Source organism: Marmota monax, unplaced genomic scaffold, assembly GCF_021218885.2.
Source record: "Marmota monax isolate L192 unplaced genomic scaffold, Marmota_monax_Labrador192_F-V1.1 WCK01_AAM20220418_F8-fsc01329, whole genome shotgun sequence".
In the NCBI taxonomy this organism is placed as follows: Eukaryota; Metazoa; Chordata; class Mammalia; order Rodentia; family Sciuridae; genus Marmota; species Marmota monax.
Window position 1 is genome coordinate 49,432 of NW_026692230.1, and position 26,413 is coordinate 75,844.

At 45.9% G+C, this 26,413-nt stretch overlaps 2 pseudogenes; one reads left to right on the forward strand and one right to left on the reverse strand.

Moving 5' to 3' along the window:
- The window catches only part of LOC124085464 (tyrosyl-DNA phosphodiesterase 2-like), a 44,077-nt pseudogene extending 38,219 nt beyond the window's left edge, over positions 1 to 5,858 (reverse strand).
- Positions 5,859 to 8,835: 2,977 nt separating this feature from the next.
- On the forward strand, positions 8,836 to 26,381 carry LOC124085473 (protein transport protein Sec61 subunit alpha-like; annotated as a pseudogene).
- Positions 26,382 to 26,413: the final 32 nt, after the last annotated feature.

Here is a 26,413-nt window from a genome sequence, read left to right on the forward strand (position 1 = left end):
TTTCTAGGGTCTTCTTCAATTTATTTGTTCAGTGTTGCATGATTTTAATTGTAAAATCTTTCACCTTCTTAGTTACATTAGTACTCAAGTATTTTATTTTTTTGAGGTCATTGTGAATAGGATGGTTTTCTTGATATCTATCTTGGCTGAATCAGTGTTGGAGTCTGGGCTTTAATTGCTCCAAACAAATATAACCTAAATTGAGGGAAAATTTGGACCAAGGACTGTGATTAGGAAAAAAAAATTAACTTGTGTTAAAGAAAGGTGCAAAATGTCAATAGTTTGGCATCGGGCTTATACTTTTGATACACAGCACTCCACTTTAATTATAACTTCAATCTTCTTTGAGGAGCTTCTCTTTGATAACCCTTCATGGATGATTAAAATGGGATTAACTTTGCCCTTGGCGCAGGAATAAAAAAATGTATACTCAATAGGATTCATCTCATAAAATTTTGGCTCCAGAATTTTTGTTGTGGGGAAGAGAGTTATGCTTTCTTTCTTTATGGATGTCAGTATAAGATCTGGAGCTGTGGCAGCCACACTGTTACCATGAGAATCCTCAGGTGTAAATTTAATAGGATCAGCTGCCTGAAAGAAATGGGGGCATCAATTAAACCTCAGTAGTGAGCTGCACTGGAAATGGCTCTATGAATAGAACTTGAGCAGTCATGAAGCAGAGTTGGTGTTTGTGTGTGTGTGTGTGTGTGTGTGTGTGTGTGTGTGTGTTTACAATTGCAACCACTATAAAATTTCTGAGAATTTTCAGATATGCACTGAGGTCTTATGGGTCCAAAGGTTTCAGAGTTTGATGTTCTCTAGAGCAAAATATTTTATGAAAGAAGTGGATTTGCCATACCAAAGTGAGGAGTTTTCCCTGCCTTGGGGTGTGGGAAGAATTTTCTGCCAAGAAACAGGAGGTGGATAAGGAAATCATATCTGGAAAGCAGGTGGTTGGGGTGCTGCTGGGGTTTTAGAACAGTTCCCAGGGACCTCAGAGGAGGTGGTTGGGATGTTGCTGGGGTCCTAGAGCAGTTCCCAGGGAACCTCAGGGGAGGTGATTGGGGTGCTACTTGGGTCCTAGAGCTATTACAAGGAACCTTAGGGGAGGTGGTTGGGATGCTGCTGGGGTCTTAGAACAGCTCCCAGGGACTTCATAGAGGTGGTTGGGTGCTGACTGGTGTCCTAGAGCAGTTCCCATGGAACCTCATCAGGTGGGATCAAGTGCTGAGTTTGTCCTCTCTGGGGAGTATCTGGAGGTTCATGTTGAGAATGTATCAGTAATTAACATGGATCAGTTTCTAATACTCCATGCAGGGCACATGTGTGCCTCATTTAACATTCACCATGGCAAGGAGGGTGAGTGTCATCACCTACTATTCATGTACATGGATGCCAAGTCCCAGCAGCTCAGCTACACTGCCCAGGTCTCACTGGGAGTCAGCTGAACCCCAACCTGCTCCCAGTGCCTCTGTGATCCTCTCTGATAATAATATCACTTAGACTATTCTGTATAACAAATAGTCTGGCCCAACTGCCTCCTTCATCCTGCATGATTCCTGCTGTCCTGGGGGCTGGTGGATTGCATGTTTAGGGCTTCTTAAGCCTGCAGGGCAAACTCATACCATTCATTCCTCCTCACCTGCCATGTTGTATTATTTGCATAGTTGTTGTCCCCTAGATATTCTTGGCACCTCCTCTGTGCATCATATGTATAATAACATGCATGCCAGGACCTGCCCTCTACCTGTTCTCTACTTGCACCACACCTGCCCTGCCCACATCTGCCCCCTTCCTTCTCTGCACCTGCATCCCACAACACCATCGTAGGACTTAATGAAACAGCCCTGCACAAGTGTCCTTCAGCTGCCACACCAATGACCAAGGAGGTGGTGGTTAGAGCAGTGGGGATCTGTGCTCTGGGCATGGGGTGCCCAAGCTCACAGTGCAGATGCTGTGGGGTGGAGAAGGTGCTCCAGCCTCTGCTCTTCATCTTCTCCATGACTCTGTGTCTTTTCCTGTTTTGTTTCATAAAGACACGACTCCCTGGACTCAGCACCACACTAAAACAACAAGCCTCCTCTCGAGATCCTTAAGGAACTCCAGGGGTGGAGGACCCCCCTCTACATAAAGCCACATCATGGGTGCTGGGTGGATGTGGGGTTGGGGAGCTCTCCAGACACCACTGCATTTTCCTCTCAGCACTTTCCATTACAGTCTTAGCTACTGGCAGAGCCAGGCCCTGGGCCTGGCCCCTGTGTGGCCAGCCATGCCCTGCCTCCCAGGGGCAGTGTCTGAGCTTTGGCCTGCCCTGCAGTAGGTGTACCTTCTGATCATGTTGCTTGGCTCCCAGGCTGCTCATCTGGGAGGCCAGATAATGCGTCCTGGTGCTGTGCTGGAGGGGTCAGCATAGTGCAGGCAAGGCCTGAGGCAGTCTGTGCAGACCCCACTGGTTTGGCCATGGGCCCCGTGGATTTTGGTCCTGGAAGCTACACAGACCCATGAGAGCCCCACGGGCCTTCAGCTGCTGCTGTCCTGTTCACACCAGACACAGTGTTCTCACGTGTGACCTGGGTTGGTCATGTTGCCTTTGCATTTGGATCATGAGTGCTTTTCCCAGGGGTCATGGGACCTTGATCTAGTGGATGCACTGACCTCACTCTCCTGCCTGTTGGCTACCAGTAGAGATGGTGGCATCTGCTCTCCAAATATGAGCCATCTTTACTTCTGCTGGATGAAGTGGACAGTTTTCTCCTTGGCCACCCACGTAAGAGCCTGTCCAGTGACAACTTAGCAGCGTAATCACATGGAAAATGGGAGCAGAAAGCATGCCTGCCACCCAGTGGGATGAGGGTGCCATGGATCTATGAGAGTCTTCAGGCTGAGTGGCCTGTAGTAGAAGGCCAGATGCATGTTGTCATTGGTTACTAAGTAATTTTCCTAGTGTTAAATTGGTCCTGGGAATGTGTGTCCATGGTCTTGGCCTGTAGCCCATGCCATCTGAGACTCACAGTCCAACCTGAGCTCTGTGCCTTCTCATTTCCTTGGGCTTTGTGCATAGCACTTGATCCCAAGAAGTTCTTAACTGTCAGGGGATGTTGGAAACAGTGAGTGGGAGAAGGTGCTCGGCAGCCTTGAGCATCACTGAGTCCTGGTCACAGGCTTCCTTAGTGATCCCTACCCATGGCACATAGGGACCACTGTACTCACCCAATGGAAAGTTTGGAGTTCTTGCCACCTGTGCACATTATTAAAAAAGCCAACAGGATACAGAAAGAGGGACAGAAGAGTCAGAGCAAGATTTGTGAGGGTCTCCAGTGGATGCCATCTCTCCTGGCCGAGGTTTTTCAGGAAATGCCAGGAACAAGACATGGCAGCCAAGCAGCTGGTAGTCTGGGGACAGACTTGTCAGAGAGAGAGGGGGATGCAGAAGAGGGGCATAAGGAAGAGGGAGGCAGGAAAGGAGGGCAGTTGGGGAGGGATCCATGTCAGGAAGGGGAGAGCAACAGGAGTGGAGGGCAGCAGGACAGGGGGCATCAGGAGGGGACAACACCGCATTTCCTTTTCTTTTAGTTAGAGAGGCACACCTGAGTCCCCAGTCCCACTGCAGGGTTCCCTGGGCAGGCAGCAGCAAGAGCTTCATACCACCCCCAGTTCCATCCTTCAATGCCTCAAATTCTGCTACAAGAGCATTGCTCGCTTGGGCCATACAGAGGTTAGCTTCAGCCACATGGAATTATGGTGGGTCATTTACCTGTCCCCACCCCAAACTTTTTTTCTTTTTTAAAAGATTGAGTTAGAATTCATGTAACATAAAATTAACGACTTTAAAGCCATCAATTCAGTGGCACTTAGCACATCACCCAAAAAAGATAGTTTGTACCCACTAGCTAAACAGTACCTCACCATTCCCCTGCTGTTCCTAGACCCTGGAGACCACTGATCTGCATTTCTGTCTCTATGGTTCACTTTCTGTATGAATCATACCACTCAATATGTTCACTTTCCCACACTTCATATAATAGTTTTTTGATGGGCACTGTTGGAGCATGCATCTTTCTTCAGCCATTTAAACAACTCAGTAATACTCCAAGGTCATGAATGAACCATGCTTTAGTTTTTCCTCAACAGTCGATGGACATTTGAGTTCTTGCCCCCTGTGCACATTATAAACAGCACTGGCCAGGTGGTGATGCACAGCTTTAATCCGGGTGGCTTGGGAGGCTGGGGAGGAGGATTACAAGCTCAAAGCCAGCCTTAGCAACTTAGGAAGTCCCCAAGCAATTTAGCAACCCCTGTCTCTAAACAAAATTTAAGAAGGGCTGGGGATGTGGCTCAGTGACTAAGTGCCCCTACATTCAATCATTGGTACCATAACAAAACAAATCAAAAACCCCAAACAAACAAACAAACAGTGCTGTTGTGCACATGTTTGTATGTGTATTTTACTGAGTTCCTGTTTTCAATTCTTTGGACTCTAAGCCTAGGAGTGGGATTGCTGGGTCCTGTAGTCATTTTATAAGAAACTAATTGTTATACATACTAGGGGATCTCTTGCATCCATAAGTATGCAAACATGATTTGGTCCAGTTCATTCCCCACTCCCTCCTCCCTCCTGCCACTCCCTCCTCTTCTGGTTTTTCATCTATTTTCATGAGACCCTCCCCAGATTTTTTTTTCCTTTTTGCTTTCTAGTTTCCTAACGAGGGAAAGCATATGTGGGTCCTACAGTAGTTCTAGGTTAACGTTTTGAGAAATTGGCAAACCGTTTCCATAGCAGCTGTGCCTTTTATATCCCCACCAACAACATGTGAGGATCTGATCTCTCCAGGACCTTGCCACCTCCTTTATGTCATATTTTAACCAGTGAGTGAGTGTGGAGTGGTGGCTCACTGTGGTCTTGATTTGCATTTCCCAATGACTGACGATGCTGAGCATCTTCTCATGCACCTGTTGGCCATCTGTATGTCTTCTTTGTAGAATTATGCAGTCAAGACCTTTGCCTATTTTTTCATTGCATAATTTGTCTTTTTGTTATTGATTTGAAAGAACTCTTTGCATATTCTGGATATTAGCTCTTATCAGATGATCTGTAGATCATTCCTCCCATGTCACTGTCTACTATATCTTCACTTTTTCTCATCTTGTTTTAACCAGCAGCACCTTGGACCGTATGTGGTCTGATGATTAATCTTGAGGGGATCTTGGCTCCCTAGGTCTCAGCAGTGCTGAACATGAACTCCCTATGCCTGTCTTTGCTCTCTGACTCCTGCACATGGGCCTCGCCTGCCCTTGGCATTCCTTTTGTGTGTTCATAGGAAAGACTGCAAGAGCTTTGCTGAGCATTCCCCATCACTGAGTGCTCAGTGCAGTGGCCTCCTAGGTCCCTGATGTGGCAGCACCTGGCCTTCCCCATCCCATGGTGACTGTTTCCCACTTGCAGGTGAGGGGCAGAGTCCATCTACTTCCCCACATGCCTATCACACCAAATGAATCCCAGTGGCAGGAAGTGACCTGTCCAAACTCAGACTAAACTGAAAATTAATGGAAATGGTCAACGCTTTGGGCTCCGATTTTCAGGCACTCGTAAAAATAACAGGACACTTTGTTTTCAGAGGAAAACAACTCACAGTGTTCTTCTTGTCTCCTGGGGAGAGGACAGTATGCCCACACTCCCCCTTATAGGGTCGTGTTGGCCTGCGGAGTTGTCCTGGGATGCTTTCTTATACATTTTGTTTCCTACCTCTCAGAATTAAGGTGGCAGCAGGTGTGAAGATCGCAGCCTTGAGAACCAGCAATAGAGACCAGTGGGAAGTGGACCACAGCAGCACACAGATGATGGCCACTTTGGCCTGCATGGGCCACCAGACACCCAGGGCAGGTGAATGGCCCAAGGCCCAAGGCAGTTGAGAGACTGGGTACTGTGTGGGAACCGAGGGCTGGAGGTGGCGTCTAGACAGATGCAGCTCCACTGAGGGGGTCATTGTTCCTTTCCACTTAAATAGTCATTTTTCTGATGTCACACCTGGGGACTGGTGCATATCTTTGGTCTTAAGCTAGGTTCCTGGCACTGCTGGGGGGCAGCCTCTCTTCTCCAGCTGGGGCTCGAACCACAGTTATGTGGGCTGTGCTCAGCTCTGCTGCAGAGAGAGGCCCTCACTGATGATGTTGCATTGGGACAACTTGTGGGTGACCAGATCCCTTGCCTGAAGTCTTGGCCCCTGCCCTGCCCCATGTATGGGGCAAGCATCTTCAGTGGTTATTCAGGTTAATTACTGTGGCAGCTATGCAGCCACAATCATGGCTCAGGCCTCACCCCGAGTGAGGCACCAGCTCCTTATCTGAGTACATGAGCCCCTCAGGCAAGTGCTCTGTCATGCTGCATTGTCATAGTCTTTTCTCTTTCCTTTCTTCTCTATTAGATTCTTTGAGGACCACAAACACAGGATCTTTGGTGGGTGTGTGAGTGGTGGGGACAGCCTGTTCCCTGAAGTGGCATGGTGTGGCTGCCTCTTCCTGGTGACCCTGACAGCATCAGCTGGTGTTTCCCTCTGCCTGCTCTTTCAGGGGAAAGAGGGCCTCAGATAAGTGCTGGTCAGAAGCCTGTTAGGAACCACTGTCTGGGTGATCTGGACACCTCTCCCTTCAAACTCATTCTAGCAGCCTCAGGTGACCACAATGTCTCTGGAAATCTATGTCTATCTGCTGCTCACCCCCAAATGCTGGGCACCCCAAATCTAGAACATCCCCAAATCCTGAACATACCCAAATACTGAGCACCCCAAGTCTTGATCACATCAAATTCCTGAGTTGTTAATATTAGCTCAGGGCATTCAGCTGCAAGTAATAGATCATCTGCCTGCAGATGGCTGCTACAAAAGAATTTTGTCATCTCACATCCCAAGCAATTCAAAGCTGGTTGGTCTTGTTATTGGTGACACAGTGGTACCACATGTCTGCTCAGTGTTTCTGTCCTTCTACTCCAATCCAGCCAGAGAACTGACCACCATCCTGTACCTCATCTCCTCATGGTCACAAGATGGCTGCAGCTCTTTCAGGCATTGAAAACTTACCCAGAAATATTCAGGGGTTGAAAAGGAGTGGGACTTGTCCTAAGTGTCTTCTTCTATAATCAGTCTCCAGGGGAGTCTTCCCTTAAGAGCTCATCAGTAAGCTGTGGGATCTCTGCCTTTGCCCAAGAAGCAGGTGCTCTTGGGAAGTACCTGTTGGATAGTATTTTGGGCTTTGTAGTGGGAGATGGTCTCTGCCATCAGGGAATGAAGAGGGGAGAGTGGCAGATAGTACTCTTCAGAGTTGGTGTCTGTCAAGGGCTGTGGCTTTATTCTGTTTTGCACTGTGTGTGATGAAGCTTTTCATTACTGTGACCAGGATACATGACCCCTACAGCTCTGAGTAAAGAAGGTTTACTTTGTCTTACCATTTCAGAGGCTTTAGTTCATGGTTGACCAAATAGATTGCTCTGTGCCTGAGGTGAGGCAGAACATCATGGCTGGAGGGTGTGGTGGGGAGAGCTGCTCAGTCCCAGGCCTTGGGAGTGGAGAAGACAGGAGCTGGGGATGAGAGGAACCTTGTCAGGCCACATCCCCAGTGATGACCTTCCTCCAACAGGGTCCCACTCCCAATAATCCATTCCCATCTTCAATCCATCTGGTGCATTATTCCAACGAGGAGGTCAGCACCTGGGGATGGAGTCATTTCCTATGATCCCCACTGTTTTCGCTGTTGACCAGTGACGAGTCCTTGCTTCCCCAATGTTGAGGAATAACTCCAGAGAAGCATGCTGAGGCAAGGTCAGAGTGGAAAATTAGAAGTTTATTAAAAAAAAAAAACAGCAGAAAAGCCTTCTCCCAGAGGAAGAAGGGGACCCAAGAGGTGGAATCCATTGAAGGGCGAATGTGTTCGCCTTTTTATAGTTTTTGGTGATGGAAGGGTGAATGTGTTCCCCTTTTTATAGTTTTTGGTGGGAAGGGTTGGGACACAGGTGGGCCAAAGAAGTAATCTGGGCATTTCTGAGTAAAGTTTGATGTTCATTAACATTTCTTTGGGATGGAGGTATCTTCAAATCTGTTGGGGGAAGTTTCCTGGGCTTCATTAACTTTCTTTGGGATGGGCTGTCTTCAAATCTGTTGCGGGCTGTTTTCTGGGCTTCATTAACATTCCGAGAGTTGCTCAGCTTTTCCAGAAATTCATTCTCAACATGGCCTCCATTTTAGATTTCACTTGATATTAGACCCAATTTACCTAACTACACTGACTACCTAATTTTAAATCTGGCTTCACCACCTCTGGACATTTCTGAACTGGGGACTAAGCCTTTAGGTGCATGAGACTTTGGGGGACTTTCCAGACCCAAGCCATAACAAACAGCACTGCTGTGTGTATTCCTGGTAGAAAAGTTCCTCTCGGGTGCTTGGTTTATTAGGTGGTTTTGTCCATTTGGTCCTGTAACAATGAAGGTCTTCAGGCAGGTTGAGTTTTTGATGGACGGGCACCAGGAGCATTGGATTAGGGCTCCAACCTTCTACTCAGAGCCTGTCCCCATGTTCCCATGGTTGTACACCTCTCAAGTGCTCTCCATTCTTGAGGAGGATGGTGGACACTGACTACATCTGCATCCATCTGTTGATGTGGTCACTCTGATAGAAGCTTTTCTTCCCAGACAGGCCCAGCAGAGGTCCTGGTCATCCATGGCTCTGGGGATATAACTATGATCATGTGATCCCCTAAGCAACTGCCATAGCCATCCCTGAAGTCAGGGGTTCCCATCAACCTCAGCTGAAGGCTGGATGGAAGGTGGGAGGGGATCTGGAGGCCATGGACTCTGATGGGGATTTGAGTGAGAGTGAGCCAGACAGTCACCACAGTGTCAGGGGTCCTGATACCCCCAGAGCATGCTGTGGGTGCCATCTGTCCCTGCATCCCGGGACACTGGGTAGGTGATGGTGTCCAGGTTCCATGCAGAAGGAATTTTGTTGAAATATTTGGTCAAATGGTAATGTTTCAAATGCAGAGAACCACACAAATTCTTGGAGGTGGTTGTCACTGTTGTCTTCTGAGAGCAGAGTTTGAAGTTCTTAGAAGTGACTGAGAAAGAGATATGTGATTGACAGCTCCTAGCCCCACCCTTCTCCCCAGGGCTGAAGAAGGGCAGGGATTGTGGCTATGGTGTGATATTTTATGCTCATCTAGTATCCCTCTAGAATCCATTCCATAATATAAATAAATAACTGCTTATTTTTATGCCTTCGGTTGCATTGTGATATCAAATGAGGTGTGAAGCACAGGCCCGTGGAGGGAACTTTCTGCTAACAGGAATGTGTGAATATATCTCAGCACATCATCCAGCAGGAAGCTGTGATCTCTGAGTTGTGACAACCTTGAGTGGAACTGAGTTTTTAATAGAACATAATGTACAAACTGCCTGAAATTCTGTGATAAGAATTACACGTGTTGTGTCGGGTGCCCTGATGCACACAGCTAGGAGGGCAGTGCAGGTCTTAATTTAAAATATTGTAATGACTACTAATCCTGAGGGAATGTCAGTAATAAAGATGAAGCCAGAAGATAAAGGGTTGTGTTGCCAAAAGACAAAAGATTAGAAAAAGAAGCAAATTGGAAAGGTTCAGTACAGATAAGCTGAAGCCAAGGGAACAAGACAGAGGACATGGCTCTCTGCATAGAAGCAACGTGCCTTTGGCCAGTGGAGGCAAGTGTTTCCCTGCCTTTACTGGCTGTTGGACCTAGACCTCAGGAGGTGAGCCACCAGGACCCATAGTTCAAAGCCCTCCTCTTCTGAGCACTGTGGTTGGGGCAGAGGGAGGCTCTGTTGTCCACAGGGAAGAGGAGAAGCAAAGACAAGGCTTTCTGCAGAGGACAGGCCATCTCCATGCGGTTGCCATGGTCCAACGTGCACTGGGAAATGTGACCATGTTTGGCATGCATCAGGCTGTGTCTCCCAGTGGGCTGACACTTCACACCTGAGCTGAGAAGAAGGAGGCAGCTTCCAGCCGGTCCTCATCTGGCCATGCAGCACCTCTGCAACTTGCCAGTGCAGCTGCCCCCTCCTCACCACCGTTTGGTGTTAGCTTCTCCTCTCCTCATGTTAAAGGGTTCACTAAAAAATGGAAGAACACAGGGAAGGGTTAGTCTGTCCCTCAGGAACATCTTGTGTGATTTGTTCATCTATACCTTATTTTATGTAAAGATTTTGTTAAAATCACACACACACACAAACACATATATAGACAGACTTATATAAAATCATATATATATATATATATATATATATATATATATATATATATATATATATACATATATATGTATATATATATATATATATATATATATATATATATATATACATATATATTCATATACATGTATATATATACATATATATATATATATATATATATATATATATATATATATATATATCAGGAGCTAGGAATAATTTTTAAAGTCTTTAAGGTGAACAACATTTCAAAAATTAGAAACCTGAGTCCTTGATGTGGACATCTGTCATTATTCCCACTTGACAGCTGTTTGAGTGGAGGCCCAATTAAGCAACTCTCATGGTCCCACAGCCAGTTTGTGGTAAAAGCCATTGACTCCAAAGCCTGTGCTTGGACCACTGACCGGGGCTCTGAAGATGCTTGTCAAGGGGTCCCTACATGGGTCCCCATCCTGCAACTCTCTGTCCCACTGGATGGAATGCTCAGTAGCAGCAGCTCCTACAGTGCCAGTAGCCATCTAGCACATGGACCTAGGCAACAGAGGCTCCTCCAAAGATAGGCCCACATTCTCATCTCCAGAACTTGTTTGCCTGATCTTTGGTCAATGGGTCTTTGCAGAGGTGGTTGATGTGGGCTGTAAGGTGGCCTTCACTGAGGAACTGGCACCTCCCTCCTCAGCTGGACAGGAGAGGGAACTGTCACCATGTTCTGGGAAAGAATCCATTGCAGCTTCTCATTCAATAAGGAGCAGCCTTCTGTCCACAGAAGATCCTGAAAGCTCATCCTGAGATGGGGCCACAGACAGGCAGCTTTGGGCCAGGTTCTTTGAACACTGCCATGTGTGAATCAAAGGTGGCAATCGTTTCCTTGGTTGACAAAGGGGAATGGGCCATTTACTGCGTTCTTCACTTTATGCTGTTAAGTGCTTCAATCTGAACTTTAATATATGTTTGTTTTCCATAGCAAATGGCTCAGTGTACGGGATCCTACAAGTGGACTTTGGCGTCAACAACAGCAATGGTCTGGCTGGGACCCAGCAACTCAGCTGGCAAGTGGTATACCCAATTGAGGACTTCATGAGTGAGCTGGTAATTTCTGAGATCTTTATCAGCCATACCACCTTTGTGGGCATCGTCCCTCTTGCAATGGTACACAATTATGGCTTTAGGAGAAGAGGAACAGAGAAGTTTTCTTTAAATACTTTGATTACTCTAATGTCATGAAGCAGAATGTCATCTGTTCTCTCACATTCACTTGGTACATGTTGTTTAAACAAGAAAAATATTCTTAAATTGCATTTCCTTTATCTGCTTTCCATAGTGCCTCCTGGAAACTATGTAGGTCTAATGTGTAAATCCTTTTTCATTTTTGGAGACTGTGGAATGGTTTCTTGGGGAGCCCTCATCCTTTATTGTCTCCATCTTTGTGCATGTCAGGACCAAGTGATGTGCTGAGGGAAGATAGTTTTGTTGAAATGTATGGTAGGGTGTGTGTTGGGACAGAGTTCTGTGTGCCCAGTTACCAGCCCCTCATCAATTGGCTTTGCTTTGGGAGTCCCCAGGTGGGCTGGGATTGGCAAACTTTGAAATGCAGGTGGACCAAAAGAATCTTGTTGGCAACTGCCCAGATGAACTTATTCAGGATCCCAGAGCTCACAAAACTGCCTGTGGTTTTGCTTCATGGGTCAGAAAGCAGCTGGGATTTTCCCTGTGTTTTGCCGAAACTCTTTCCACAACTAAGGCCCAGGGACCACACTTGAGGATGGAGTCATTGATGATATTCCAGTTCATAAAAAGGAGGGTGCTGAGGGTCTGTGGGAGGGCCATGCACTCCATACTCTTCTGTCCTGGAAATTATCAAGTAAATTCTTCACTGAGTTGAACTTCCTGCCGGGACCTCACACACAGCTATTCTGGGGAAATCTGTGGCTGCTTTGGATCATTTCTCACTCAAGTTGGATATCAGAGTTGAGCCAATTGCAGATGAAAACCCTATTCATTAATTAATGTACTGTTACTCCCCCATCTTGAGGTCCTAGCATGTGCCCTTTGCCTGAAACACATGTTCCCTTCCTCTCCCTGGGTTGGTTCTTTTCCTGATCCTTGGCTGTTAGAGAGGCACCTTCCCTGACCACACTGGTTTGTGCAGCCCTCAGCTACTCCCTGCTCTTCTGTTACTGTCCATGTCTTCCTATTTCATGATCCTCACAGATGTCACCACTGGCCATTGCTGGAGTCATCTACTGACTCTCTCCCCAGAAGATGAGATCCTAGTCAGTTTCATCCACCCCTGTCTCTGTGGCACCCATAGCAAGGCCTGGCACAGTTGATGGTTGTTGAATGAATGAATGGACCCCATGCTTGAATACAAGTTCCAGGGCATTTACATTTTGAAAATTATGTGATCCTGTCAGCAGTGATCCACATTTTGGTGTGGTGGAGGCATGACTTTGTAGGAAATCAGCTTCTAAGCAACAGTGGTGGCTGGTGTGTGTTTCAGGGAGAGATGAGGCATCCTTACAGTCCCTCTCCCTGGGAGCACTCCTGCAGATTCTCCAGCTCAACCTAGCTTGGGCCACAGTTGGGGAATATCTTCACTCAAGTCCTTGCCCTTTGTCTGATGCTTCATCTCTAGCCCTGAAGTGCCAAAGCCTCCTGACACTTATGAGGGTGGAATTCAGCAGAGAGCTTCATGCTCTCTTCTTGAGAAATCACCAGTTTCTAGAGTTGCTGGGAAGCAAGATGTGTTTGCCGGTCAGGGCCTGGGACCAGAGCAGGAGTAGAGAACAGGGCTGGGCAGGTGCAGAGCACAGGCTGAATCCAGCCTGGTGCCTGGTTTGTACATATAGTTGTATTGAAATCCAGCCATGATCATTGTCAGAGTCTATGGCTGCTTGGATGGTGATGCTGGTGGATTTGAGTATTTGCAACAGAGAGTATCTTTGGATGAACTTTAATTTTAGCATCTTGTAATAATGTGTGAGGAGGCAGGTGAGAAGAGGGCTGCTGTCCTGTTGCTGTTAGGCAACATTGTTCTTGACTCTCAGCATTTTTCATTACTAAACAAGACTTTGCTAAAAGCACTCCAGTCCTCTTTGACCAGTGGTGACATTGTCTTTCATTGGGCCACATGACTCAGGTGCTGGGCTAATTGAGATGTCACTCACAGGGTCAGGTCCCAGGGTGAGGACAGAGCAGAATTGGGGGGAAGAGCTGCCAACAACTTCATGGCTGTGAATGAAGGGCTGGGTGACACTATGTGGCCTGTGGTCAAGATGCAGGTCAGCTGGACAGTCTTTTACAAGCATTGCCACTGTCCCCAGGAGGCTATCAGTTTCTTGGTGACTGGAGCAGAGGCCAGTGGATAGAGCTGGGTGCTGCCCCCATGGGTGGCTGCCTGCAGCTTGGGTGAGGTGCACTCTCTGTCACCGACCTCATCATCCTCTTTCCTCCCTGCTGGTGCAGGCTGAGCGACTTGAGGCCACACAAGGCCATGATCCTGCTGTGTGCTCTGCATCTAGTGGCCATGAACACCAATACCTGGCTGATCTTCAATCAGGGGCACTCATGGTGTGGCCATCTGCAGTTGGAAAGTGCTGTGGACGGAGGGCAGTGGTGTCTGGTGTAATCACGCTCAGGACCCTAGTCATTTAGTGGAGTTTCCTGAGGATTAAGTGAGACATTACAGGCAGTCTTTGTACACTGGCCTGCATATTGCATGCAGTTAATAATATTTAGTTTTTGTTATTTTCATCCAATATCGTCATCACACTCACCCACTCACAGGTAAAAGGAGCCATTTCAAACTGTCAAGGTCAATGTGTGTTCAGTGAGCTCACATTATATATGGCCAAAAATAACCACTCTTATTAGGGGAGCCACATGCTTGTGCAGCTGGTGTTCACACTTGCAGCAGAGTGGGTGCTACGTGGGTGGCACATGGGTGCCACACCGGTGCCCAGCTGAGCATCTTTCCAGCACATGGCTGTAGTGAGGGTGCTTCCTGAGCCCATGTCTGCTGTGGCCCCAGATGGATTTAGGCACTGTGCCTCTGCCCAGCATACACTAAAAGATACCAGTGTGCAAGGCTGCCTCCTAGAGGGCCAGCTGGGGTCAGACGAGTGCAAGAGAAGGGACAGGCCATCAAGGTGTTTGGTTCAGCCAAACGGCGTCTTTGTCAAGAACCTTTACCAATTTCTAATTTCTGAAGGTGAAAGGAAGGAATGGACTCAGAGCAGGGAGTTCAGGAGAGAGAGAAGCGGGTGGTGACAGTCAGAGGCACCACCCGAAAGGGTTTGGGCACTCGTGTGCACAGATGCCAGGATGTGTTCCTCAGGGCTGTGTCAATAGCAGTAATATTTATGATCCACCCACAAAACAGCCATCGTGTGGCCCATACATCAAGGGCTTCTATCCTGGGAGCATTCAATTTTGTGGGCCATGAGGCCTGAGTGACAACTTTAGGAGTGATTATGCGAGGGACTCCAGGTTCTTTTTGACCTCACATTTAAGGTGGTGAATCATCAGGAGAGCCTGTGTGGAGACAATGGTTTTCTGAAAAACCAAAAACCCATTTGACTGTTGGCAGGTGAACTAGGCTGTTTATCATGGCATGTAGCCGTGGCCATGGGAGCTGTCCATGGGCACCGTGGCTTCCAGAAGCCTTCCACAAGCCTTCTATTTTTGTTTGGAAATGACAGAGAGTTCTTGCCAACAAATGGCCTTGCCAGTCTCTGTGCTGGCCCTGGGGGGAGAGCCCTTCCCCACAGCTGGGGACCAGGTAGATGTCTGTACTCACACTAAGACAAGCTGATCAGTTCCTGTCTGACTCACTCTCTGCTGAAACTGTGCCTTCACCAGGTCTGTCTGGGTTGTCCCATCTGCAAAAGGGTCACATGGAATCTGCAGTGTTGTGTTACCAGTTATTGTGAAGGCAAGACACAAGAACAAACCTACACGAATGCCACATAATGCACATATGAGAAATGCTAATGCTATGGTTCCTTTTTATTTTTGCTTAAAGAGGAAATACACAAGAGCAGTGGTGGCATTCAGAATGTTTCCTAATGGGTGGCACAGGCTCTGACCAGCTAGAGTAGGTGCGACTTGTAAATAATCACAATGATTCTGCCCTTTCCTGGGCCCACCAGCTGCATGCCAGCTTCAAAGCACACAGCAAGTGCCCTCATGCCCCATGCTTGACTGGCTCACTGCAGAGCCCAGAGAACTCATTTCTAAATTCCAGTGGTCAAGATGGCATTTTTAAAAAATCTGCTTTGATTTTTTATTTTTCCAGAAGGGAATCATGGGTGACTGTCCCTAATATTCCCACTAGATGGTGCTGACATGCCAGGTTTTGGTCACAGATGTACCCTTCTCCCCTCCCCAGAGGGCTCCAGAACACCTGTGGCCAACTGGCTTTGTCTAGTCTCCCCTGAGAGTGAGCAGAAAGGCTCCCTTCTGTCACCCACCTGATCCAGCCAGCATCTGGCACCTGGCAGGCTGGAAAGGTACTGCCTCCCTTCTCTACACTATTGCAGGCCCCACAGCTAGATGGATGCCTAGTGGACTTTTCCCATCAAAAGTCTTTAATATTTTTATTTCTAAGGATTGGTGCTCATTATAAAAATTTTAAGCTACAAATGGAGAAATCAAAATCCCAGCACCCCCAGTATGACTCCCATTCCAAGTGGCTCATCTAAGTCAATGCTGGGCAGAGACAGCTGGATGGACAGAGTTGGGGGTGAACATCACATCCTGTAGCCATGAGCTCCTGCTCTGCATGCTAGGATTCCATGAGATGTCAATTCCCCATTCCCTTATACTTAAAAGGAGCCAAGAAATCTAATGTGTGATCCTTGCATTTCAAAAAGCTTCAACCACCACAAGGTACTGATTTTTGATAGAACAAAAACAATCTATATTTTGCCTAGAAGAATCTCAGTTCACCTCCAAAAGAAACACATAGGACAAAAGTGAAGAATAAGAGAAAGTTATTTCAAGAAAATGGAAACAAAAATTAAACAGAAGTAGCTATTCTTATATCCCAAAATTTACACCTTAATACCAAGGGATTCTCCTGCCTTAGCCACCTGAAGTGCTGGGATTACACGTATGCACCACCATACCCAGATGACTTTAGTTTTTAATACAGTTGGATTTCAATCAAATTATGCAAAAATCTTTTAATTGTTCAATCATATCCAGTTACCCCAATAACCAAAAGGTTCATTTCTTCTGATTTCAATGTTATTGTTTTGTTATATAAAGCTTTAAAACCAGATTTTTCTTATTTCAACTGATTTATAGGTTAGTGTTATGATCCCTAAATAACCACTGTTATTTACTTATAACATATTTTATATAAATGCATATTTCTTTAAAGCATAGTGTTAAGATGTATAAAGATTAATAAAATAATAATAATAATAATAATAATAATAATAATAATAATATCTAAAAATTCCAAACATAAAAGAGTAAATAGTATTTGTCAGGAGGGTAGATATTGTCACAGGTAAGAAACCTAAGCCTCTTCACACCTTTTAATTATTTGATTCTGCAAATGCTGTATCAATTAGATTTACATATTCATTTAATTTTCAACTCTCAAAGAGTTGTGGTACAAATCTATGTAGTACAAGATAACTAAAATAGAAGACAGTAAGACAGGAAGAAGTGTCAGACAGCACAAGTAGTAAACAATAACCCAAAAGACACTAGTAAATATTCACCTGTCAAGAACCACCTTAATGGCATAAATTCTCAAGACATAAAGTTCTATAATAGATAGAACAAAAAATATATATTTTGCCTAGAAGAATCTCATTTCACCTCAAAAAAAAAAAAACCACATAGGATAAAAGTGAAGAATAAGAGAAAGACATCTCAAGAAAATGGAAATAAAAATTAGAAGTAGCTTTTCTTATATTACAAAAAAATAGATCTTAATACCAAAGTAAAAATAGAAAAAAAGTCATTATATAATGACAAATAGGACAAAAGTCATTATATAATGACAAATGGTTTTAATTAAGCAAGAAACTATCATAAGTATAAATATAAAATCACATAATACTACAACACAAAGACATAAGACAGACTTCATCTAAAGGGAGAGAGAGAGACTTCAATGCATATTAATAGAGGACTTCTAATAACAGCGTTTGAAAAATGGATGGATCATTCATCTAAAACATAAAAAAGAGACATAGGATTGAAAGTGTTTTGACCATAGAAATATAAGGACAGCATTCCTCTGGTGAGCAAACTCCCAGGAGGTAACAGGCACCATGTTTCCTATGTTTGGAATATTCAGCAGTTTCTTTCAGAAACTAGCAAGATAACTAACACATGTGCAATACCTAGCTGTTGTGGCAATGCCTTGCATGGGGAAGCTCTTTGCTATAATCTTATCAACCTCAATCTTGACTTTAGGCACTTAGCTCCAGGGGGACTCTCTTTTTAGACAACCACAGTGTTTTGCCAAGCTCTGATGCACCTAAAGCTGTCCACATAATAGTAACTTTAAACAATGGACTTACTTGAGAGCCACACAAATCTCCTAACATTGCACATTGCAACCTTAGTAGGTAAATAACAAAGAAGCTGTATAATGTTGCTAAATCTGTAGCCTAACGGCACAAGGAACAATACTGTACTACTGATTCCAGTGACCTAATGTAACCTACTACTATAAGTAAAGCTGGCAGCTTGGACAAGGAGAATTTCTGTCATTCTGTCATTCTGCCTCTGCACCTTGCTTCTGATTCTTCTTCTTTCTTTACACAGGATTTAAAGTACACTGCAGAGCAGATGGACTCAACGGAAGTTTAAAAAAAAAAAAGACAAAGTCTTCACAACAGTAACAACAACATTCTCCAGAATAGACACTAGGTTAAGTCATAAAACAAACCTTAACAAATTTTAGAAGCTAAAAAATCATTTCAAATATTTTTTTCTGAACACAATGGAATAAAACTGTAAACCTACAACAGGAGGAACTTCAGAAACATTCTGTGTGTCTGCAAATGTAACAACAAGCTTTCAAATAGCCAAGAGTCAATGAATAAACAGAATGTAAATTTTAAAAAATTCTTTAGATAAAATGATGATAGAAACACAAAACAAAAAACCCTATAGCATAGAGCAGGGACAATTTTAAGAAGATTAGATCAGTACATACCTACATCAAAAAAGAAAACAACCAAGACTTCCACTTCAAGGAGGTAGAAAATCAAGAACAAGACAGACCCAAAACCAGTAGAAGAAAAAATACTAAACATCAGAGAAGAGGTAAATAAAATAAAGACTAAAATAATATTTTAAAAATATCAAAAACAGAAAGTATTTATTTATTTATTAATGTATTTATTTATCCCTAGGCTTGAACTCAGAAGCAACCACTCACCGAGAGATGTCTTCAGCCCTAGTTTGTTTTTTTATGGAGAGAAAGTGTCTCATAGAGTGGCTCAGTGCCTTACTTTTGCTCAGGCTGGCTTTCAACTTGCCTTCCTCTTGCCTCATCTTGAGGATCTAAACTATTCATGTCAATGGTTAAGAGCACAGCTTTTCCATTGAACTCACTTAAGCAGAGGCAAGATCATGATGCTGTATAATATGAGGATTCCCAGACGTGACACCTATGGACATATTCGCATTGGCTTTTTCCACAGACAAGGACTCTGCTTGGTGCATGGTTTGGCTTCTTCTCTTTTTGGGGGGAGAGTTCTGCTGGAGCCTGAACCCAAATCATCATGCATGCTAGGCAAGTGCTTCCCCATGGAGCTGTGCCCCCAGCTGTCCTTGGCCTTCCTTAGTGTCACAGGGTTTGGCGGCTCGACAGAGGGACTCAGTTTTGTTCTAATCTTTGGTTTTGGGGGATTATTCTATAAATTCTTCTAGCAACCTGAAGCCCATCCAATGTGGAGAAGGGGTCACATGCAATTCTGTAGGTTCATTTTATTAAATGATGTCTTGCTTTCCTGGGCTCACAGGGGCTTTGTGGCTGCCCCTTAGGCACACTCACGTAGCTGGGTATCTCTGCAATTGTCACCTTGGGCCTCATCATGCACTCTTGGCTAGTGTCAAGATGATTGAAGTGGGTGACACCCCAAAAGACCAAGCTCTTTTCAACAGAGCTGAGAAATGTAAGAAAGATCATGGTTACAGTTCTGGTGTCTAGTAGAGAATTTGAATTGGCTCTAAAACTAGGGACATTAAAACAGCCCAGTTTGGCCTGTGTGCTTGGCCTGCCAGCCCTGTAGGTGCTCCATGGCCTGGTAATGAGAGACCACTTCTGGGAGGTGCTGGGTATGGGGGAAGGCCAGGCAGGGCAGGAGAGTGCAGGAATGCCCCAGAGGATGGAATTGAAGGATCAGGGCATGGAGGTCACCGCTTCACCAGCCATGATTTCCGTACCTTGTGAAGGAGGTGACATCTACTTCAGAGCTGTTATAAGAATTTAATCAAAGTCAGGTGCTGTGGAGTATGCCTGTAATTGCAGCAACTCTGGAGGCTGAGGCAGGAGGATGGCCAGTTGGAGGCCAGCCTCAGCAACTTAGTGAGGCCCTAAGCAACTCAGTGAGACCCTGTCTGTAAATAAATTAAAAAATGGTTGGGGAAGGCGCTCAGGGTTGAAGCACCTTTGCTCAGTCCTCAGTACTAGAAAAAAGGATTAAACTGAATAATACTCTCACAGTGCCTAGTGCATGATAGTTATTTAGCAAGTGCTATTTTTTTCTGCATTTAAAAAAATTTAATGAGCAGAAAGGTGATCCTCTCAGTCTAGCTCTGCTGTTGATTTGTTTTGTGATGTGGAAGAAATTTAGATAATAGTTCTGCAGTCTCAGTTTCTATGTGCTGTTAAACTAGGTTAAGAGTAATGGCCATATCAAATGATAGGCAGCCCCAATAATGTGGACCAGCCTCAGAGTCAGCCAAGCCTAGCCTCTGGTAACTGGAATGTATTATTTAGAAAACAATAATTACAATTTTCTACTCTGCCATCTTCCATACAGCATGCCTTAGAGATCTTAAGTTAGAAGGTTAAATAATTGAGTGAGAAATCCATCTAACTTAAATTTGTGAGTTTCAGACACAAATCAAGATTGTAGAATATATTTATGTATTAATGTATTAATCATTAATGAATTAAGTAATGCATTATTAAATAATAAGTAATGCATTTATTATTCAATGCCTTAAATTAATGCATCATTTTTCTAAAGCACTAATAAGTGGTTTTCTTTTTTTTAATTTTTATTTTGGACATTTTAAAATATACTTGGCTTAGTGCAGTGGTGCACGCCTCTAATCTCAGCAGCTCGGGAAGCTGAGGCAGGAGGATTGTGAGTTCAAAGCCAGCCTCAGCAACAGCGAAGCCCTAAGCATGTCAGTGAGACCCTGTCTCTAAATAAAACACAAAATAGTGCTGGGGATGAGGCTAAGTGGTTGAGTACCCCTGAGTTCAATCCCCGGTACCAAAAGCAAAACAAACAAAAAAAAATTGCATTATTTTTCTAAAGCCCAAATCAGGTGTTTTTTCTGTTTCTCTTTTTGTTTTTTTATATTATTTTTTTGCAGACCTGGAAATGGAACTCAGTGTCTCTACCACTGAGCTGCAGACCCAGAAGTTTTCTCCTTACCCTTGATAATTTTTTAAAATGTTTTTCCATCTTAAGAATTCAAGATCATTTTTTACAGAAAAGAATTTAGGATGACTGGTCTGAGGTGTAGTAGAGCACTTGCCTACCATCAGTAAGGCCCTGGGTTCAATCCCTAAAGTACAAAAAAGACCAAAGATGCTTTCACTAGAAAGCCTCTGAGTTCTCCTGCACTTTGACATGTGACAGTTGGACAATCCTTACCAAGTTCCTGGGTGCAGTGTCAGTATTTGTCATCTGTGTTCCTGCCACACTCTGCTAAGGGTTTTCTTGGGATCCTAGTGTTTGGCATGATTGTTACCATCGGCCAGTCCATCGTGGATGTGATGACAGGCATGGACAGGGATCCCTCAAAGATGGGTGCTGCGATCTGCCTGCTGATCACCACTCAGGTGAACTCCCAATTGCACCCTGCTTCCTGAGTGACCGCACCATCCCTCTTCCTCATCAGCATTTACTCATGGGGCCAGGCCAGGCTCAGGTCTGGGCTCAGGGTTAAACACTGGCCTGAGCAGGGTGAAACCTCGAGTTGGAGGCTGGGCACCGCCCAAAAAGAAATCAATCAAATAAAGACACTGAGCCCATCTACAACGAGAAATATTGAAATCAATAAAGGCATGCTGTCCACCTGCAAACCCCAAACAATTAAGAAACAAAAACAAAAAATGTAGGGGTTTTGGCTGGGGCTAAGTGGTAGAGGCTCACTTGTCATGCGCAAGGCCTTGGTCTCCATCCTCAGCACCCCATAAAAATAAAATAAAGACGTTGTGTCCATCTCCAACTAAAAAACAGATTTAAAAAAAAAATAAAGAATCGAAAGACCCTGGCTTTGGCTTCTGAATTCCCGGGAGGCAGATTGAGAAGGGTCTCTTTTTTGGCCTTCATAGCAGAGAGCCCAGTCTTTGAAGATGGAAGGAACCAGGGCCCTAGGGCCAGTAACGCAGAGTCCATTTTTATTAATTAATTTATTTTAATTCTGCAGTTCTTTGTGGTGGGCTTGATCGTCCTCCTTTTGGATGACCTTCTTTAGAAAGGGCACGGCCTGGGCTTTGACTTCTCCCTCTCCATTTCAAGCAACATCTGTGAAACCATCCTGGGAAAAGCCTTCAACCCCAGCACCATCAACACCAACCAAGGTAAGGGCCCTGTCTCCTGTGGGGCATTTCTGCAGGAAGTTTTCATGCATGCAGAGTATTCCTCTGGGGGAAAATGTCTGTTTCAGAAACATTTCTTCTGAATTTTCAGTGTGCAAAGTTTTAAAAATATAGCTGAGTGCAGAGGCTCAAGCCTGTCATCCCAGCAGCTCAGGAGGCAGAGGCAAAAGGATCACAAGTTGGAGGCCAGCCTCAGCAACTTAGTGAGGTCCTAAGAAACTCAGTGAGACACTGTCTCTAAATAAAATTAAAAAGGGCTGGGAAAAGGGCTCAGAGGTTAAGTGGTCCTGGGTTAAATCCCTAGTTCCAAATAATAATAATAATAATAATAATAATAATAATAATAATAATAATAATAACACCTCTTATAAAAATATTTCAAAGACAGTTAACATTCCACAGAGTAATCCTGCCTCATATTTCTTAGCAGGAACCTGCACTGCAAAGATAAAGAAGTGTTGATTTTAGCCAATTGTCTTCTGGTGGACATTTCAGTCCTTTCTCAGTCACAGGTAGCATTGAAGTGAATATCCTTGGGCAATGATCTGCACATATTGTAGCAGTTGTTCTTAGAGAATAAGATTTTTAAAAGGAAATTGCTACACCAAACCACTTGTTCAGGCAAGGAGCAGTTAGTTCGATGATTACAAGTTCAAGAACAGCCTTGGCAAATAAGTGAGAGCCTGTCTCAAAAAGGGCTGGGGTAGAAAGAGTGTTCCTGGGTTCAATCCGCAGTACTGCCAATTTGGGGTGAAAGGCACTAGGGATTGAACTCAGGGACAGTTAACCCCTGAGCCCCATCCCCAACCCTCTTTTTGTATTTTATTCAGAGACAGGGTCTCCCTGAGTTGCTTAGAGCCCCAATTTGGCTAAGGTTAGCCTCCAGTTTGCAATCCTCCTGCTTTAGCCTCCAGAGCCACTGGGATTACAGGCAGGCACCATGACACCTGGCTTACAAATCTTAATAAAATAAAAATTGAAAAACATGTGAGACTTCTTAGGAGAGGGAAATTGACTTTTTTTTCTTTTCTTTCTCTTTTGGCCTCTGAACCCTGAATCTGTTATTTGCTGGGAAGTCTCTCTCATGGACAATATTTGTGTGTTTTCTTGGAATTGACTGTGGAGCTTATTCTTGGCCTCCAGTGCCACGTCATCAAATTGAGAAAACTGCAGATGGGTCTCTGCAGGGAGTGTGAGGGTTCCCATGGGAAAGACTAAACCATGGGAAGGAGGGTCAGGGACACTTACAGAAGAGTAGGCAAAGGGACACCAGACTCTTCTTAGAATTTCAGAAAATCTAAGGTTGAGGATCTGGGGGTGCAAAGCAGATGGGCCCCAGCTGTGGATGTGGGGGTGAAAGCTGGGTAGGAGTCGGGGTGTCGGCCAAGACCTCCTGGCTTTGGGGGGGCTGCATTCGAAAGGAGTGGGAGCAGTGGTGGCCACAGGGGACCAGTCAGCGAAGGCTTGGGCTGCGGCATCCAGCCAAAGGATCACTTTGCTCTGGAACAGGATAGTGAGTGAGGGGACAGCTTTGGAAGGAATGATTTGCTGTTCCTGAGAGACAGGCTGAGAAAATGGCTGGGGAAGTGGCACAGCCATCCAGCCTGAGCCAGCCAGTGTGACATCAGAGCGAGGACCTTAGGACTTAGAGAGAGATGAAGGCCACAGACAACCAAGACATGGAGGTGGCTGCCCTTGGCTACCTCTGGGAACTGCCTGGGGCAGAGGGCCTACCTGGGGGGATTTGAGTGGTGCTGTAAGGAGCCAAAATGGTGGAGCCATGGGGACACCCCTAGGATGGGCAAGAAGAGGGTGGAGCAGGCACAGGCAGTTTGCAGCTGGAAGGGCCACCTTTTACCAGGAGTGCCACCATGGCTCAGCTTGCGACCTGGAAAGTGGGGTGTGGAAGGGCCCCTAGGGTAGAGATCACAGCTGGTCCTTCTTCACTGAGGTGGGGGACAGTCCAGGCTGGGAGGGAGGTGGACAGTACAGACGCCACACGACTCTCACCCCCGGGCAACACTAGCACATGAAACAACCCAGTTCCCAGAGATCAGCGGGTAGTGATTTGCAAGAAATGACCATTTTAAACATTCAGAAGGCTCCTAAGGCCCTCACCCTGACTTTGCTGTGACCCACCTTTTATTCCAGACACTTGTCAGGCAGGTGCTGCTAAGCACCAGGAGCTTCTGTGGGTGCTAAGAATACAAAGGGAGATAACATAAGACATGTGAGTGTCAGTGTCATCCCAGGGTCCCGGGTCAGAGTAGAGCAGAGAAGGAAGATGGGGCAACTGAGGAAGAGTGTTACGGGTCCGTCTAGAGAACCTGGCAGGTGCAATGGCCCTGGAGCAGAGATGAGCTGGTGTGTTTGAGGGTCGGCATGTGGCTCAGTGGAGCAAGTTAGGGAAGTTCAGAGAGGTCACTGGTGGCAAGAGCAGCCAGGAAAAGTCCCTGCTTTCTCCCCCTGGGTTTGCTGAACTTCCTCTTTTACAAAATGCTCAAGCTTTAATGTCTCCAGATTCTCAACCACAGGGACATCAGCTGTTGTCCCACACAGCCAGAGGTAGCAGGGAGAGGGGCTGTCAGAAGACCATCACGGGGATGCCAGGGGCCAGGGAAAGCTAGGATAGTGTTTCTGTCACAGACATCCTGTCCATGTGGTCTTCAGGACAAATGGCCCATCTGAGTGGCCATCCAGAAGGTGATGCGAGTCCTGCTGTCCCAAATCTGGGGTGACAGGAAAATGCTGTCCCAGGGAGAGACTGGGATGTCTTAGTCCCCAGCCATTAGCCACTCTGCCCACAGATGCCATGTCTAGGGAAGCACCGACCTGGCATCAGGGGCCATGGTGACAGTGTTTCCCACTGTCCTTTTGTTCTAAACTCAGTCTCACGCCATTTCTGAAGTGCTCAGACCTTGTTGCCCTGTGCTGCAGTGTCCCTGGCCAGTCTTTTGCCTGTTCCTCAGGCCAGGCCCCTTTCTGCCTGTTGATGAGGCTGAGGCAGGAGGATCTCAACTTGGAGGCCAGCCTCAGCAACAGCAAGGCCTCAGCAACTCAGCGAGATGCTGTCTGTGAATGAAATACAAATAGGCTGGGATTGGGGTTCAGTGGCCGAGGGCCCATGGGTTCCATCTCTGGTGCCAAAAAAAATCCAGACAGTGACCCCGTGACTGTGGTGCCGTGAGTTTACGGGTTGAGTCTCCTGGCTGATTCTGTTCTCCTGCCTCTGCATTGGCCAGGAGGAGGCCTAAGACCCAGCGGAGTCCAGCCCCTTGTTATTCCCTTCACGTTTGTGTCCTCCTCTGCCAACAGGCATGGAATTGGAGGGCGCCATTATTATTGCACTATTTCATCTCTGTGCCACGTGCACAAAGTCCGAGCAATTAGAGAGGCTTTCCCCCGCCAGAATCTCCCCGACCTCATGAACCTCATTGCCTCCATCTTTGTCTTTGCTGTGGTCATCCATTTCCAGGTGTGTCCAGCGTGAGCACAGGAAGTCTGCAATTCTTTTTCTTTATTTTTTTGGTACCAGGGATGGAACCCAGGGGCACTGAACCCCTGAGCCCCATCCCCAGCCCTTTTTATATTTTATTTAGAGACGGAGTCTTGCTGAGTTGCTGAGGCTGGCCTCCAATTTGCAGTCCTCCTGCCTCAGCCTCCAGAGCTGCTGGTGATGACAGGCATGCACCACTGTCTCTGGCTTCGGTATAATTGTTTTTTTTCTTTTTTTTTCTGTTTAGATATGAATGGCTGTAGAGTGGACTTTAGTACATTTTGAAACCAGTTTTTCTGGTCTTTTTTCTGTGTGTGCCCCAATCACAGTGGTTGTGAGGGAAGGGGAAGGTGCTCTCCAGCAGTGTCAGAAGTGGGGTCCCCAGAGCTGGTGCCACCTCTCATGTCTCTGGACCATAGGGGACAGCGAGGCAGTGAAGAGCGCCCTGTTCTGTGTCCTCAGGGCTTCTGGGTGGACCTGCCCATCAAGACTGCGCACTACCAGGGCCAGTACCACACCTACCCTATCGAGCCCTTCTTCACCTCCAATGTCCCGATCGTCCTGCAGTCTGCCCTGGTCCCCACCCCTACGTCATCTCCCAGATGCTGTAGGCCTGCTTCTGCGGGCACCTGCTCGTCAGTCTGTCGGGCACCTGGTCTGTCAGTCAGATGTTCCCAAGGATCCTCTCCTGGCCACAGAGTGGGTGTTGCTGCTCAGCATCTGTGCGTCTTGCTACTGACCAAGTGTCTCACCCACAGATCTCCTCCCCTGTGTCCTTTCCCAAATTCTGTGCAGGACGTTTTTTGTAACAGGGACTAAACCAAGGGGCCCTTGACTCCTG